Source organism: Triticum dicoccoides, chromosome 2B (assembly GCF_002162155.2).
Source record: "Triticum dicoccoides isolate Atlit2015 ecotype Zavitan chromosome 2B, WEW_v2.0, whole genome shotgun sequence".
In the NCBI taxonomy this organism is placed as follows: Eukaryota; Viridiplantae; Streptophyta; class Magnoliopsida; order Poales; family Poaceae; genus Triticum; species Triticum dicoccoides.
This window is the reverse complement of record NC_041383.1, coordinates 7,236,283-7,252,255: the sequence shown is the minus strand read 5'-3', so window position 1 is coordinate 7,252,255 and position 15,973 is coordinate 7,236,283. Positions and strand designations below refer to the sequence as shown.

The 15,973-nt window shown below is 44.4% G+C and overlaps 1 long non-coding RNA gene across 2 annotated transcripts; it reads right to left on the bottom strand.

The window, feature by feature from the left end:
• Positions 1 to 1,528: 1,528 nt before the first annotated feature.
• Positions 1,529 to 13,311, bottom strand: LOC119361705. Of its 2 annotated transcripts, XR_005172951.1 has the most exons (4): positions 12,927 to 13,311; positions 12,364 to 12,500; positions 11,252 to 11,357; positions 1,529 to 1,725 (listed from the first exon to the last, which is right to left on the bottom strand). It is a non-coding gene; the product is annotated as an uncharacterized LOC119361705 (long non-coding RNA). The 2 variants fall into 2 exon arrangements; XR_005172950.1 differs by lacking the exon at positions 1,529 to 1,725 and having other exon boundaries at positions 10,905 to 11,357.
• Positions 13,312 to 15,973: the final 2,662 nt, after the last annotated feature.

Sequence of the window (15,973 nt, the reverse complement as noted above, 5' to 3'; positions counted from 1 at the left end):
ATACATCTGGGCTATTCTGTTACACGTAACAGAATATTATTCTGTTACCCTTTTTGAACTGATGATTTCAGGCGGTTGTACAGATGTTTTCGAGCGGTTGAACTGATACTTCCAGTTATGTATAACACATGGTTTTCTTTAGTTTAAAAAATGCTTGCAATTTTTTGTTGGAATGGGGCGTTTGATATATCGTTGGAAAGCTCTTGACAACTATATTTCAAGTATATTGAACGTTTTTGCAAAATCATTAAGGTTTAAGAGCAGTTTTGAAAAATCCATTTTTTTCAAAACCAAAAATGCGAATCGTATTTTGGACTCAATTTTCAAACGGTTTGTCGGAATTGAGAAAATAAGATGGCGTTGAAAAGCTGGTGAAAATCCGCATCTTCCATATATGTATTGTTTTTTCTAATTCTATAAGAATTAAAAGTAATTTGAAAAACAGTGAAATTCTGGGCAAAAAGTATTTTCGCGATTTTTTGCAAACGGTTTGTCGGATTGATGCAAATAATATGTCGTTGCAAAGCTATGGAAAATGCGCAACTTTTTTGTATAAAAATGTTTTTCTAATTCCTTATGGTTTAAAAATGAATTCGAATACGGTCAAATTTGATTTTGACGCGATTCTTTTTTGAAGTTTGTCGAAATGGGGCAAATAATATACCGTTGGATATCTATCGAAAATGCGAAACTTAGTCATATTGAATGTTTTCTCTACTTCGCAACCGTTTAAGAGTAATTTTGAATACGGCATGACGGATCCTGCTGTTTTCTCGTCTGAAAAACAGAGTAGTCGTACTGATATATGTGTATGTTTGTATTGAGCTATTTTTTGTAGAGTAATTTTGAATGGTTCCAAAAAATGGTACTTGTACTGATGCTTGCATGAGTTTGTACTAAGCGTGTTTTCACTAACTAGACTTTGCTCTGTTTTTTGGGTAATATTTTTCTTGTAGGTTTTCAGCGGTTTACTGTTTCCTAGCCCCGAACTTGCATGGTTTATATTGTTGAACTGAATGTTATTGTATCGTCACCCCTGTACTTTCATGGTTTATATCATCGAACTGAATGATATTTTTTTCAAAAATAGAATGTTTTTTTGTTCTTTTTTTAACTAAACATTTTTTTACAACGATGTTCTGGACTTCTCTTATTTCATGACTTGTACTTTTACCATTTGAATTGCATGGGGTTTCCTTTTGCTTGAACTTTTACAATTCGAATTTATGTCATTTATTTTATTCCGAATGGACCACCCTTTTTAACTCGTACTGATAAATATTTGTAATTCAAACCATTTTTTCCTTTTCATCTGACAGAAATTTTTTCCACACATAATAGATGTACATGAATGATATTATCCATAGCACCGACCTCAGCACAAAAATCATCGACCTATTCTTGTACAGAACTTTTCAAGCACCCACATGAACACTAATAATTATCAGAAAAATAAAGTGCTTCCGCACATGGGTACAAAAAAACTTCTAGCACACTTGGTCCTGTTCCTTTTCTTCGGTATCAACAAGTAGAGCTTTTCAGTGATTCAACAGGAAGATTGCATTAACTAGAAAAAAATCATTTTTGCTGCCGATACAGGGAACAATTATGAACAAATACAAAATAATTTTTTTGAGTAATAATGATGTAGTCTCATTCAACATTATGATGAGCAAACTGCAAACACTTGTATTCAGGTGGCTGCTGGCTCGAGGCTTCATTCACCTAACATAGAATAACACATCCAGTTCAAGATTAACTATTGATGCAGCCTTAATAAGCAAGAGCAACATTACACACATGTACTATCTGCATGTCTAACCACAAACCAAATCTTGTTGGAAATATGCCCTAGAGGCAATAATAAAAGGATTATTATTATATTTCCTTGTTCATGATAATTGTCTTTATTCATGCTATAATTGTATTATCCGGAAATCGTAATACACGTGTGAATACATAGACCATAATATGTCCCTAGTAAGCCTCTAGTTGACTAGCTCGTTGATCAACAGATAGTCATGGTTTCCTGACTATGGAGATTACATGTCGTTGATAACGAGATCACATCATTAGGAGAATGATGTAATGGACAAGACCCAATCCTAAGCATAGCACAAGATCGTGTAGTTCGTTTTGCTAGAGCTTTTCCAATGTCAAGTATCTTTTCCTTAGACCATGAGATCGTGTAACTCCCGGATACCGTAGGAGTGCTTTGGGTGTACCAAACGTCACAACGTAACTGGGTGACTATAAAGGTGCATTACAGGTATCTCCGAAAGTGTCTGTTGGGTTGACACGGATCGAGACTGGGATTTGTCACTCCGTATTACGGAGAGGTATCACTGGGCCCACTCGATAGTGCATCATCATAATGAGCTCAAAGTGACCAAGTGTCTGGTCACGGGATCATGCATTACGGTATGAGTAAAGTGACTTGCCGGTAACGAGACTGAACGAGGTATTGGGATACCGAAGATCGAGTCTCGGGCAAGTAACATACCGTCTGACAAAGGGAATAGTATACGGGGTTGCTTGAATCCTCGACATCGTGGTTCATCCGATGAGATCATAGACGAGTATGTGGGAGCCAACATGGGTATCCAGATCCCGCTGTTGGTTATTGACCGGAGAGCCGTCTCGGTCATGTCCGCATGTCTCCCGAACCCGTAGGGTCTACACACTTAAGGTTCGGTGACGCTAGGGTTGTATGAATATGAGTATGCAGCAAACCGAATGTTGTTCGGGGTCCCGGATGAGATCCCGGACGTCACGAGGAGTTTCGGAATTGTCCGGAGGTAAAGAATTATATATAGGAAGTGCTGTTTCGGCCATCGGGAAAGTTTCGGGGTCACCCGGTATTGTACCGGAACCACCGTAAGAGTCACGGGGGTCCACCGGGTGGGGACACCTATCCCGGAGGGCCCCGTGGGCTGAAGTGGGAGGGGAACCAGTCCCTAGTGGGCTGGTACGCCCCTCCTTGGGCCCCCTGCGCCTAGGGTTGGAAACCCTAGGTGGGGGGGCGCACCGCTTGCCTTGGGGGCACTCCACCCCCCAGGCCGCCGCCCCCCTTGGGAGATTGCATCTCCCAGGGACGGTGCCCCCCTGGGGGCCTATATAAAGGAGGGCAGGGGGAGGGTAGCCGCACCCTGTGTCTTGGCGCCTCCCTCCCCCTGCTACACCTCGTCCTCCTCCCGCAGCCGCTTGGTGAAGCCCTGCCGGAGTTCTGCTGCATCCACCACCACGCCGTTGTGCTGCTAGATCATCATCAACCTCTCCTTCCCCCTTGCTGGATCAAGAAGGAGGAGACGTCATCCGCTCTGTACGTGTGTTGAACGCGGAGGTGCTGTCCGTTCGGCACTTGGTCATCGGTGATTTGAATCACGGTGAGTACGACTCCATCATCACCGTTCTCTTGAATGCTTCCGCACGCGATCTACAAGTGGTATGTAGATGCAATCTCTCTCCCATGACTCATTGCTTAGATGAACTCATAGATGGATCTTGGTGAAACCGTAGGAAAAATTTTATTTTCTGCAACGTTCCCCAACAGTGGCATCATGAGCTAGGTCTATGTGTAGTTCTCTTTTGCACGAGTAGAACACAATTTTGTTGTGGGCGTAGATCTTGTCAACTTGCTTGCCGTTACTAGTCTTTTCTTGCTTCAGCGTTATTGTGGGATGAAGCGGCCCGGACCGACCTTACACATACGCTTACGTGAGACAGGTTCCACCGACTGACATGCACTAGTTGCATAAGATGGCTAGCGGGTGTCTGTCTCTCCCACTTTAGTTGGAGCGGATTCGACGAAAAGGGTCCTTATGAAGGGTAAATAGAAGTTGACAAAATCACGTTGTGGTTATTCGTAGGTAAGAAAACGTTCTTGCTAGAACCCAATTGCAGCCACGTAAAAGATGCAACAACAATTAGAGGACGTCTAACTTGTTTTTGCAGCAATTGTCATGTGATGTGATATGGCCAGAAGTTGTGATGAATGATGAATGATATATTGTGATGTATGAGATCATGTTCTTGTAATAGGAATCACGACTTGCATGTCGATGAGTATGACAACCGGCAGGAGCCATAGGAGTTGTCTTTATTTTTGTATGACCTGCGTGTCATTGAAGAACGTCATGTAAATTACTTTACTTTATTGCTAAACGCGTTAGCTATAGAAGTAGAAGTAGTCGTTGGCGTGACAACTTCATGAAGACACAATGATGGAGATTATGGTGTCATGCCGGTGACGAAGATGATCATGGATCCCCGAAGATGGAGATCGAAGGAGCTATATGATATTGGCCATATCATGTCACTACTTTATATAATTGCATGTGATGTTTATTATGTTTATGCATCTTGTTTACTTAGAACGACGGTAGTAAATAAGATGGCCCCTTATAAAAATTTCAAGAAAGTGTTCTCCCCTAACTGTGCGTCGTTGCTAAAGTTCGTCGTTTCGAAGCACCACGTGATGATCGGGTGTGATAGATTCTTACGTTCACATACAACGGGTGTAAGACAGTTTTACACATGCAAAACACTTAGGGTTAACTTGGCAAGCCTAGCATGTACAGACATGGCATCGGAACACAAAGACCGAAAGGTCGAACATGAGTCGTATGGAAGATACGATCAACATGGAGATGTTCACCGATGATGACTAGTCCGTCTCACGTGATGATCGGACACGGCCTAGTCGATTCAGATCATGTAACACTTAGATGACTAGAGGGATGTCTAATCTGAGTGGGAGTTCATTCAATAATTGGATTAGATGAACTTAATTATCATGAACTTAGTCTAATACTTTTTGCAAAATATTTCTTGTAGATCAAATGGCCAACACTCATGTCAACATGAACTTCAACGCGTTCCTAGAGAAAACCAAGCTGAAAGATGATGGCAGCAACTATTCGGACTGGGTCCGGAACCTGAGGATCATTCTCATAGCAGCCAAGAAAGCATATGTCCTAAATGAACCGCTAGGTGAAGCACCCATCCCAGAGAACCAAGACGTTATGAACGCTTGGCAGTCACGTGCTCATGATTACTCCCTCGTTCAGTGCGGCATGCTTTACAGCTTAGAACCGGGGCTCCAAAAGCGTTTTGAGAAACACGAAGCATATGAGATGTTCGAGGAGCTGAAAATGGTTTTTCAAGCTCATGCCCGGGTCGAGAGATATGAAGTCTCCGACAAGTTCTATAGTTGTAAGATGGAGGAAAACAGTTCTGTCAGTGAGCACATACTCAAAATGTCTGGGTTGCACAACCGCCTGTCCCAGCTGGAGATCAACCTCCCGGACGAGGCGGTCATTGACAGAATTCTTCAGTCGCTCCCACCAAGCTACAAGAGCTTTGTGTTGAACTACAATATGCAGGGGATGGTGAAGGCCATTCCTGAAGTATTTTCTATGCTGAAGTCGGCAGAGGTTGAAATCAAGAAAGAACATCAAGTGTTGATGGTCAATAAGACCACTAAGTTCAAGAAGGGCAAGGGTAAGAAGAACTTCAAGAAGGATGGCAAAGATGTTGCCGCGCCCGGTAAGCCAGTTGCAGGGAAGAAGTCAAAGAATGGACCCAAGCCTGAGACTGAGTGCTTTTACTGCAAAGGGAAGGGTCACTGGAAGCCGAACTGCCCCAAATACTTAGCGGACAAGAAGGCCGGCAACACTAAAGGTATATTTGATATACATGCAATTGATGTGTACCTTACCAGTACTCGTAGTAACTCCTGGGTATTTGATACCGGTGTCGTTGCTCACATTTGTAACTCACAGCAGGAGCTGCGGAATAAGCGGAGACTGGCGAAGGACGAGGTGACGATGCGCGTCGGGAATGGTTCCAAGGTCGATGTGATCGCCGTCGGCACGCTACCTCTACATTTACCCACGGGATTAGTTATGAACCTCAATAATTGTTATTTAGTGCCAAGTTTGAGCATGAACATTGTATCTGGATCTCGTTTAATACGAGATGGCTACTCATTTAAATTCGAGAATAATGGTTGTTCTATTTCTATGAGAGATATGTTTTATGATCATGCCCCGATGGTCAATGGTTTATTCTTAATGAACCTCGAATGTAATATTACACATATTCATAGTGTGAATACCAAAAGATGTAAAGTTGATAACGATAGTCCCACATACTTGTGGCACTGCCGCCTTGGTCACATTGGTGTCCAGCGCATGAAGAAGCTCCATGCTGATGGACTTTTAGAGTCTCTAGATTATGAATCATTTGACACATGCGAACCATGCCTCATGGGCAAAATGACCAAGACTCCGTTCTCCGGAACAATGGAGTGAGCAACCAACTTATTGAAAATCATACATACCGATGTGTGCGGTCCAATGAGCGTTGAGGCTCGCGGAGGATATCGTTATGTTCTCACTCTCACTGATGACTTGAGTAGATATGGGTATGTCTACTTAATGAAACACAAGTCTAAAACCTTTGAAAAGTTCAAGGAATTTCAGAATGAGGTAGAGAATCAACGTGACCGAAAGATAAAGTTCCTACGATCAGATCGTGGAGGAGAATACTTAAGTCACGAATTTGGTACACACTTAAGGAAATGTGGAATCGTTTCACAACTCACGCCACCAGGAACACCTCAGCGTAATGGTGTGTCTGAACGTCGTAATCGCACTCTATTGGATATGGTGCGATCTATGATGTCTCTTACCGATTTACCGCTATCATTTTGGGGATACGCTCTAGAGACAGCTACATTCACTTTAAATAGGGCACCATCTAAATCCGTTGAGACGACACCGTATGAATTATGGTTTGGAAAGAAACCTAAGCTGTTGTTTCTAAAAGTTTGGGGATGCGATGCTTATGTCAAGAAACTGCAATCTGAAAAGCTCGAACCCATGTCGGAAAAATGCGTCTTCATAGGATACCCTAAGGAAACCATTGGGTATACCTTCTACTTAAGATCCGAGGGCAAGACCTTTGTTGCCAAGAACGGATCCTTTCTAGAAAAGAGTTTCTCTCAAAAGAAGTAAGTGGGAGGAAAGTAGAACTCGATGAAGTACTACCTCTTGAACCGGAAAGTAGTGCAGCTCGGGAAAATGTTCCTATGGTGCCTACACCAACTGGAGAGGAAATTAATGATTATGATCAAGGTACTTCGGATCAAGTTGCTACTGAACCTCGTAGGTCCACAAGGACACATTCCACACCAGAGTGGTATGGCAACCCTGTCCTGGAAATCATGTTGTTAGACAACGGTGAACCTTCGAACTATGAAGAAGCGATGGCGGGCCCAGATTCCAACAAATGGCTTGAAGCCATGAAATCCGAGATAGAATCCATGTATGAAAACAAAGTATGGACTTTGACGGACTTGCCCGATGATCGGCGAGCGATAGAAAACAAATGGATCTTTAAGAAGAAGACGGACGCGGATGGTAATATTACCATCTATAAAGCTCGACTTGTCGCTAAGGGTTATCGGCAAGTTCAAGGGGTTGACTACGATGAGACTTTCTCTCCCGTAGTGAAGCTGAAGTCCGTCCGAATCATGTTAGCAATTGCCGCATACTATGATTATGAGATATGGCAGATGGACGTCAAAACGGCATACCTTAACGGGCATCTTAAGGAAGAACTGTATATGATGCAGCCGGAGGGTTTTGTCGATCCTAAGAACGCTAACAAAGTATGCAAGCTCCAGCGATCCATTTATGGGCTGGTGCAAGCATCTCGGAGTTGGAACATTCGCTTTGATGAGATGATCAAAGCGTTTGGGTTTATGCAGACTTATGGAGAAGCCTACGTTTACAAGAAAGTGAGTGGGAGCTCTGTAGCATTTCTCATATTATATGTAGATGACATACTCCTGATGGGAAATGATATAGAACTTTTGGACAGCATTAAGGCCTACTTGAATAAGTGTTTTTCAATGAAGAACCTTGGAGAAGCTGCTTACATATTAGGCATCAAGATCTATAGGAATAGATCGAGACGCCTCATAGGTCTTTCACAAAGCACATACCTTGATAAGATTTTGAAGAAGTTCAAAATGGACCAGTCCAAGAAAGGGTTCTTGCCTGTACTGCAAGGTGTGAAATTGAGCTCGGCTCAATGCCCGACCACGGCAAAAGATAAAGAAGAGATGAGTGTCATCCCCTATGCTTCAGCCATAGGATCTATTATATATGCCATGTTGTGTACCAGACCTGATGTAAACCTTGCCATAAGTTTGGTAGGAAGATACCAAAGTAATCCCGGTAAGGAACACTGGACAGCGGTCAAGAATATCCTGAAGTACCTGAAAAGGACATAGGACATGTTTCTCATTTATGAAGGTGACGAAGAGCTCGTCGTAAAGGGATACGTCGACGCTAGCTTCGACACAGATCTGGATGACTCTAAGTCACAAACCGGATACATGTATATGTTGAATGGTGGAGTAGTAAGCTGGTGCAGCTGCAAGCAGAGCGTCGTGGCGGGATCTACATGTGAAGCGGAGTACATGGCAGCCTCGGAGGCAACGCATGAAGCAATTTGGATGAAGGAGTTCATCACCGACCTAGGAGTCATACCCAATGCGTCGGGGCCGATCAAACTCTTCTGTGACAACACTGGAGCAATTGCCCTTGCCAAGGAGCCCAGGTTTCACAAGAAGACCAGGCACATCAAGCGTCGCTTCAACTCCATCCGTGAAAATGTTCAATATGGAGACATAGATATTTGCAAAGTACATACGGATCTGAATGTCGCAGATCAGTTGACTAAACCTCTTTCGCGAGCAAAACATGATCAACACCAGACCTCTATGGGTGTTCGATTCATCACAATGTAACTAGATTATTGACTCTAGTGCAAATGGGAGACTGTTGGAAATATGCCCTAGAGGCAATAATAAAAGGATTATTATTATATTTCCTTGTTCATGATAATTGTCTTTATTCATGCTATAATTGTATTATCCGGAAATCGTAATACACGTGTGAATACATAGACCATAGTATGTCCCTAGTAAGCCTCTAGTTGACTAGCTCGTTGATCAACAGATAGTCATGGTTTCCTGACTATGGACATTAGATGTCGTTGATAACGGGATCACATCATTAGGAGAATGATGTGATGGACAAGACCCAATCCTAAGCATAGCACAAGATCGTGTAGTTCGTTTTGCTAGAGCTTTTCCAATGTCAAGTATCTTTTCCTTAGACCATGAGATCGTGTAACTCCCGGATACGTAGGAGTGCTTTGGGTGTACCAAACGTCACAATATAACTGGGTGACTATAAAGGTGCATTACAGGTATCTCCGAAAGTGTCTGTTGGGTTGACATGGATCGAGACTGGGATTTGTCACTCCGTATTACGGAGAGGTATCACTGGGCCCACTCGGTAGTGCATCATCATAATGAGCTCAAAGTGACCAAGTGTCTAGTCACGGGATCATGCATTACGGTACGAGTAAAGTGACTTGCCGGTAATGAGACTGAACGAGGTATTGGGATACCGACGATCGAGTCTCGGGCAAGTAACATACCGTCTGACAAAGGGAATAGTATACGGGGTTGCTTGAATCCTCAACATCGTGGTTCATCCGATGAGATCATCGAGGAGTATGTGGGAGCCAACATGGGTATCCAGATCCCGCTGTTGGTTATTGACCGGAGAGCCGTCTCGGTCATGTCTGCATGTCTCCCGAACCCGTAGGGTCTACACACTTAAGGTTCGGTGACGCTAGGGTTGTATGAATATGAGTATGCAGCAAACTGAATGTTGTTCGGGGTCCCGGATGAGATCCCGGACGTCACGAGGAGTTCCGGAATGGTCCTGAGGTAAAGAATTATATATATGAAGTGCTGTTTCGGCCATCGAGAAAGTTTTGGGGTCACCCGGTATTGTACCGGGACCACCGTAAGAGTCCCGGGGGTCCACCGGGTGGGGCCACCTATCCCGAAGGGCCCCGTGGGCTGAAGTGGGAGGGGAACCAGCCCCTAGTGGGCTGGTACACCCTCCCTTGGGCCTCCCTGCGCCTAGGGTTGGAAACCCTAGGTGGGGGGGGCGCACCACTTGCCTTGGGGGGCACTCCACCCCCCTGGCCGCCGCCCCCCTTGGGAGATTGCATCTCCCAGGGCCGGCGCCCCCCCTGGGGGCCTATATAAAGGAGGGCAGGGGGAGGGTAGCCGCACCGTGTCTTGGCGCCTCCCTCCCCCTGCTACACCTCGTCCTCCTCCCGCAGCCGCTTGGCGAAGCCCTGCCGAAGTTCTGCTGCATCCACCACCACGCCATTGTGCTGCTGGATCATCATCAACCTCTCCTTCCACCTTGCTGGATCAAGAAGGAGGAGACGTCATCCGCTCCGTACGTGTGTTGAACGCGGAGGTGCTGTCCGTTCGGCACTTGGTCATCGGTGATTTGAATCACGGTGAGTACGACTCCATCACCGTTCTCTTGAATGCTTCCGCACGCGATCTACAAGTGGTATGTAGATGCAATCTCTCTCCCATGACTCGTTTCTTAGATGAACTCATAGATGGATCTTGGTGAAATCGTAGGAAAAATTTTATTTTCTGCAACGTTCCCCAACAAATCTGACATGTACTGTTTGCTTAGTCCGGGATGTACTGTCAGAATTTTTCAAAGGCACTTACTTAGTCTGGGATGCACACATGATTTTTGGGGATTTCCTCAAGATTATGCACAATAAAGCATACAGATTGAAAACAACAGCAAAATTGAACTGAATACCAAAATAAATGGCCCCCGGGTTCCCCATATAGCAACTAAAGCTTCAGTACAACTACACCTTTTATTGACGCACTACTACTTAAACAAGGTAAATCAATAAAAAAAACTGAACTAACATACTTGTACTTCATATCTTTGTGGCATAGTGTGCAAACAGAACTAGAAGTTCAGGCCAGCTCAAGCAAAAACATGTGACATGCATTCGAGGAGCTCTTTCTCAGAACCAAAGTAGTTCACAAGTGATATGTCCAACACTTTTGTAACTTGTACTACAAAAAACATAAACATTGTCGCCCAACAACATCATTTGAAGTGCTACTGTAGTGTTAAAAAGAGTCTTTGAACTGCTGCAATTAGCACCTTTTTATCCATCACCTATCCACGACATGAACTTATATCATCTAGTGGCCCCAACTGGGAGACTTGAGTCGAGCAAATATCCCAAAACATTATACAAAATTCGACAAGAACAAGACCAAAGACATTAAATGTAAAATGACTGGGTTCAACTTGTCAGCACATACATGTACTTAAGTATCTTTTAATGTTGAACTTCCGGATGTCTTGACAAGAATTCCATGGCATTTTTTCAACTTCCATGACCATTTTGCCAAAAAATATTGAAAATACCTGCAGAAAATAAGGTGGAAACATTGTGTTTTTCAGTTTTCTTTCAAACCTGAAATGTTTCAATACACAGAGGTATTTTCAAAACCTCATGGGGCAGAAGGAGCACCACAACACACAATGATGTCTTAACTTATAGCTAAATGTTTTCAGTCAACTAATAATATATGAACATTGATGACAGGAACTCCCACTAACTTATCAAGCGTATATTTTTTCGGGGATCAAGCTTCATGAAATACGGGATCTCTATCCACACTTTGTGGGACAAGTAGCTTGATCATGTCAACTGTATCTAATGCTATTAACTTAAATTGAATAGGTGCACAAGAAACATGATTCCTTAAAATAAACATAGTGCACATTTCCGTGAGCGTTCAGTTCAATTAGGAGTGTTACGTCGGTGCTGCAAAAACATAAACATTTTGCATTTCTCTGAAGCTAACATTTTGCATTTTTTGAAGCTACTACAATATATTGCTTTAATGTCTAACATGCACTGAGTTGAATCGCTTTTTAAGTTGAGAGAAACAAAGTCGCGCGGGGTTGTTGGGGCGGCGTTGAACGGGCACTGGTGGTGGTGGTGAACGACCCGGGGTGGCGAAGGTGACCAGCCTGCGTGCTGAGGTGGCGGAGGGCGACGCCGGAACATGGGGCAACCCCAGTTCCAATAAGAGGTCCGTAAAATAAATTGACTAATATCATATTTTTGCTACTTTAGTTGCAGCCCCAATTCCAATAAGAGGTCTGTAAAATTAATTGACCAATATCATGTTCAAAAACAACCTGTCCAGCGAGCACCCATGATAACTACAAACCTAATGACATCTAAACTTTTAAAGAAACAAGGAATTAACTGCTGAATCCAACCAAACATTTTTTTCACTTTCTCAATACATAAATTATTGGCAAAGATTGAATATGACATGAATTTTGTGTACATAGTACACATAATAATATGAATGAGTGAGACAAGAAAGAGAGCAGGAAAAGGATTTCGTTTTTTCACCTTGAGATGATATCTCTTCTTGAAGGTCTTGATGGAAAGTGCCCGGTGTAGGTACCACACAGCCACCAACTAAACACCAGACCTTCCCCAATAGCATTTCAAAATCTGACCTGATGTGAACCTTTATTGGCAAGATCCTGCAAAATCGATATAATTTGAACTTATTTCTATAACACGCATTTAACTGTATAGGCGCTAAACCAGAAAATGTGTTTCTATCTTTGTTTAACGAACTGATGTAATTTATTATACCGAACTGCTACTGCGGTGTACACATATATAACTTAATTATTACTGATTTCACTTTTTATATTGAACTGACACAAAAAATATTAGCACAACTTGAACCTAACTTTGAGGAAGGTTCAGAACAAAAGATGATAAAATATAGCTCCAGTAGAATGGACTACTGTTATTCCAGAATGACCTGCTATAAAATGTGTCGATCGAACTTAGAGAAAATTCAGACTCTTGTGTAGTTTTTATACTATGAACTAATATAACTTGGTAGATCAAACTTTCTACAGAATAATAACCACAAACAAAAGAACCATGTCACGCACCTCCTTTTTTATCCATTTTCTTTTTGCCACTTTTTGTGATGCACTCAGATGCAAGAAATTTAGCAGCTCGGACGAGTGAGTTCTCTTCCAACGCACACAGAATGAGTCAACAACAGGCTGATAGCCTCCCAACGAGAGGAGGAAGGCCGGTGGAGCGCTGTGTCGTGCATTTTTGCCAGCCGCCGCCTGTGCTCCTCTATGAAGGAGCCCTAACTATCGAGGACCCCAGCGCAACACCACGTCCACCAGCAGCACGACGCCCCCTCCATTGTTGAACGGACTCGTAAGGCGATGGTGAACGGTCTGGAGTAGTGGCGGTGAATGCCGTGGCACGAGCACTGGAGGCAGTCTACAGAATGACCTCCACCACCATTAAGCCACACAGCTGAACCATAACATGTTAAAAGGAAGAAAAACATGTTCAGATTCATGGATGAAAAAGTGCATGTGACATAAATTATAAGTATAGCCTGACCTCCGGCTCAAATATGCTTACAGATGTATTCTAATCAATTCCTTCAATAATCATTGTTGATACAGCAGCAGATAGCTTCTGAGTGTTATCTGGAGGATCCATCTTCTCACCACCAAAGTATGCCTCAACAACAGTCATCTTAATAATGACAATGAAGAAAGTGGAAAGGAGTCAAGGCCCAAGCATATTTGAGAAATCATGAATCCTACCATGGAATTTCCATGTATTAAGACAAGGACAATACTAAAAAGAAATAGCTTTCCACCTGATTTAAAGTTAATGTTCCAGTCTTGTCACTGCAAATTGTTGTTGCAGAACCCATTGTCTCGCATGTAGAAAGTCTCCTGACCTGTTAACAGATGGTTGAGAATGCATGAGACCAGCTGTTACTACAAGTAACACGGCACAGTAACAAACACAAGCAAGGAATAGCAGCATACCAGAGCTTTGTCGCTCATCATTTTGCGCATCGAAAAGGTGAGCCTGACAAAATTCTGTAGTGGTGCCATCTGTAGTGGTGTTTCTTCACCAGAGTCTGATGGCCCCGGCTGCCCAGAGTGGCTCCGATGGCCCCGGCCGCCCAGCGCGCCGCCGCCCCAGCCACCGGCCGCCCAGCGCATAGCCCCTGCTGCATAGCCCCTGCCAACCACCGGCCTCACCACCTGCTGCATAGCCCCTTCGCGGGCTGCACCCAGCTGTGACAACATTTTCACGAACATCAACTGAGCACATATCACAGATTAAAAGAATCTCAGTTGGCTTGCATACAAGAGTTGGACTTCTGAGAAAAGTTGTGTAGCCTGACAGAGGTTGTGCAAGCAATAAATTGAAATGGAACGAACATTACATTAGCAAATAGATGTTGGATTGATAAGGTGAGTCTACTTGACCTTTTGTTATAGCTGATAGTGCACTGACACACGTGTATGCAAAACATCCTTACTCCAGGCAATGACTGGACAATAGGGACAAAAGGTTTGCTCACCAAGGAGCCACAACCCACTGTCGATCGAAGGAACTGATAACAGAGGAGCTCGTGGACGTTCTCAGCCACGGACGTTGAACGGCTTTCCAATTGACGGGTTTTTGAGGCTTTCCTACTGACGGATTTTTGAGGAACAGAGGAAGGGGGTCTGGGTGTGGAGGCACCAGGGGCAGGGACGGTGGGCTGGAGGCGGCAACCGGCAGGAGGGAGGCGGGCGGCAACCGGGGATGGGGCAAGCATCGGCCAGGAGGAGATGGGGTGTTTTTTTTGTTTGGGCCGTGGTTGAGCTCGATGAGCGAGCAACGTCCAGCGCTATGTGAAGATGGTGGCTGAAGTTCTGCTCGGACTGTGGTCAGAGCTCAACTTGGACGGCTACCAGCGATTGTGGTGGACGAGCTCGTGATCGAGGGCAGCCGCATGTAGGAGAACACCACGACCAGAGGCTGTCGAGGTGAGTAACGACCGGGGCCTGTCGGTGGAGAGCTAACATGAATGAACGGCGGTGACGGAGAGAAGGAGGAGAGGAGCAGGACAAACCGTACTTGGGCTGGTCGCGGCGGCGGTAGATCCACGCGGATCACGGCCGGGGCCATCGAAGCCAGGCTGTGCTCGGGGATGGAGCCGAGGGATAAGGTGGGGGAGCCGCGACCGGAGCCGAGGGAGAAGGTGGGGGTGGGGCGCGGCGACGCGCTGGGGGAGAGGGGAAGGTGCGGCTGCGCGCTGGGGGAGAGGGGAGGGCGCGGCGGCGCACTGGGGGAGAGTGGGGGAGCGTGGCGGCGCATGGTGGAGAGGGGAAGGCGCGGCGACGCCCTGAGAGGGAGAGAGGAGGTCGCGGCGGCGGTTCTGCGGGTGGGGAAGAAGGTGTCGGTCGGGATGAGTTTCTTTTCTCTTTTTCGGTGGGTAGTGATCGGGTTGGGCCTTATTGAAAAAACAGACCGTGTCCTTATAAGACCGAGGGCTAACAGAATAATATTCTATTACCGGTAACAGAATAGTCTAGTCCTATATATATACTAGTTGAATGCCCGTGTGTTGCCACGGAAATACAAAATATGATGTAAAATGGTAACTCGACGTGAATTAACAATATCCATATCTATCAATAACACATTCTGCGAAGTGAAATACATATACAACTATATGAATTAAATATAGTACTACCATTTTTCCGGCCAATAGTATCATAATTCATATGCATCATGAAAAATAAAAGGTTAAAAGGACAGACATCTAAGAAATTTAATAGCCCTCACAGACCGTCTAAATACCTTGGTTCTACTCCCTCCATTCCTAAATACCTCGGTTCGAATATGGACTACACACGGAGCAAAATGAGTGATTCTACCCTCTAAAATATGTCTTTGTACATCCGTATGTCTATATCTATATCTATACCTACTAATAAAGCAAGGTGCGTTTCGCCAATTTTTTCATCCTTTCACCGCCAAAAAGAATTATTTTTTATCCGAGGTGGTACTAAATTCTTATGTGTTCGTCTGCTAAAAAAAGTTTGATTTCTTAGGTGCCGGCGACGAGCTTCTGGGCGACGGAGGCTGGATGCGCATGCGTCCACGCTGGCTTCGCAGC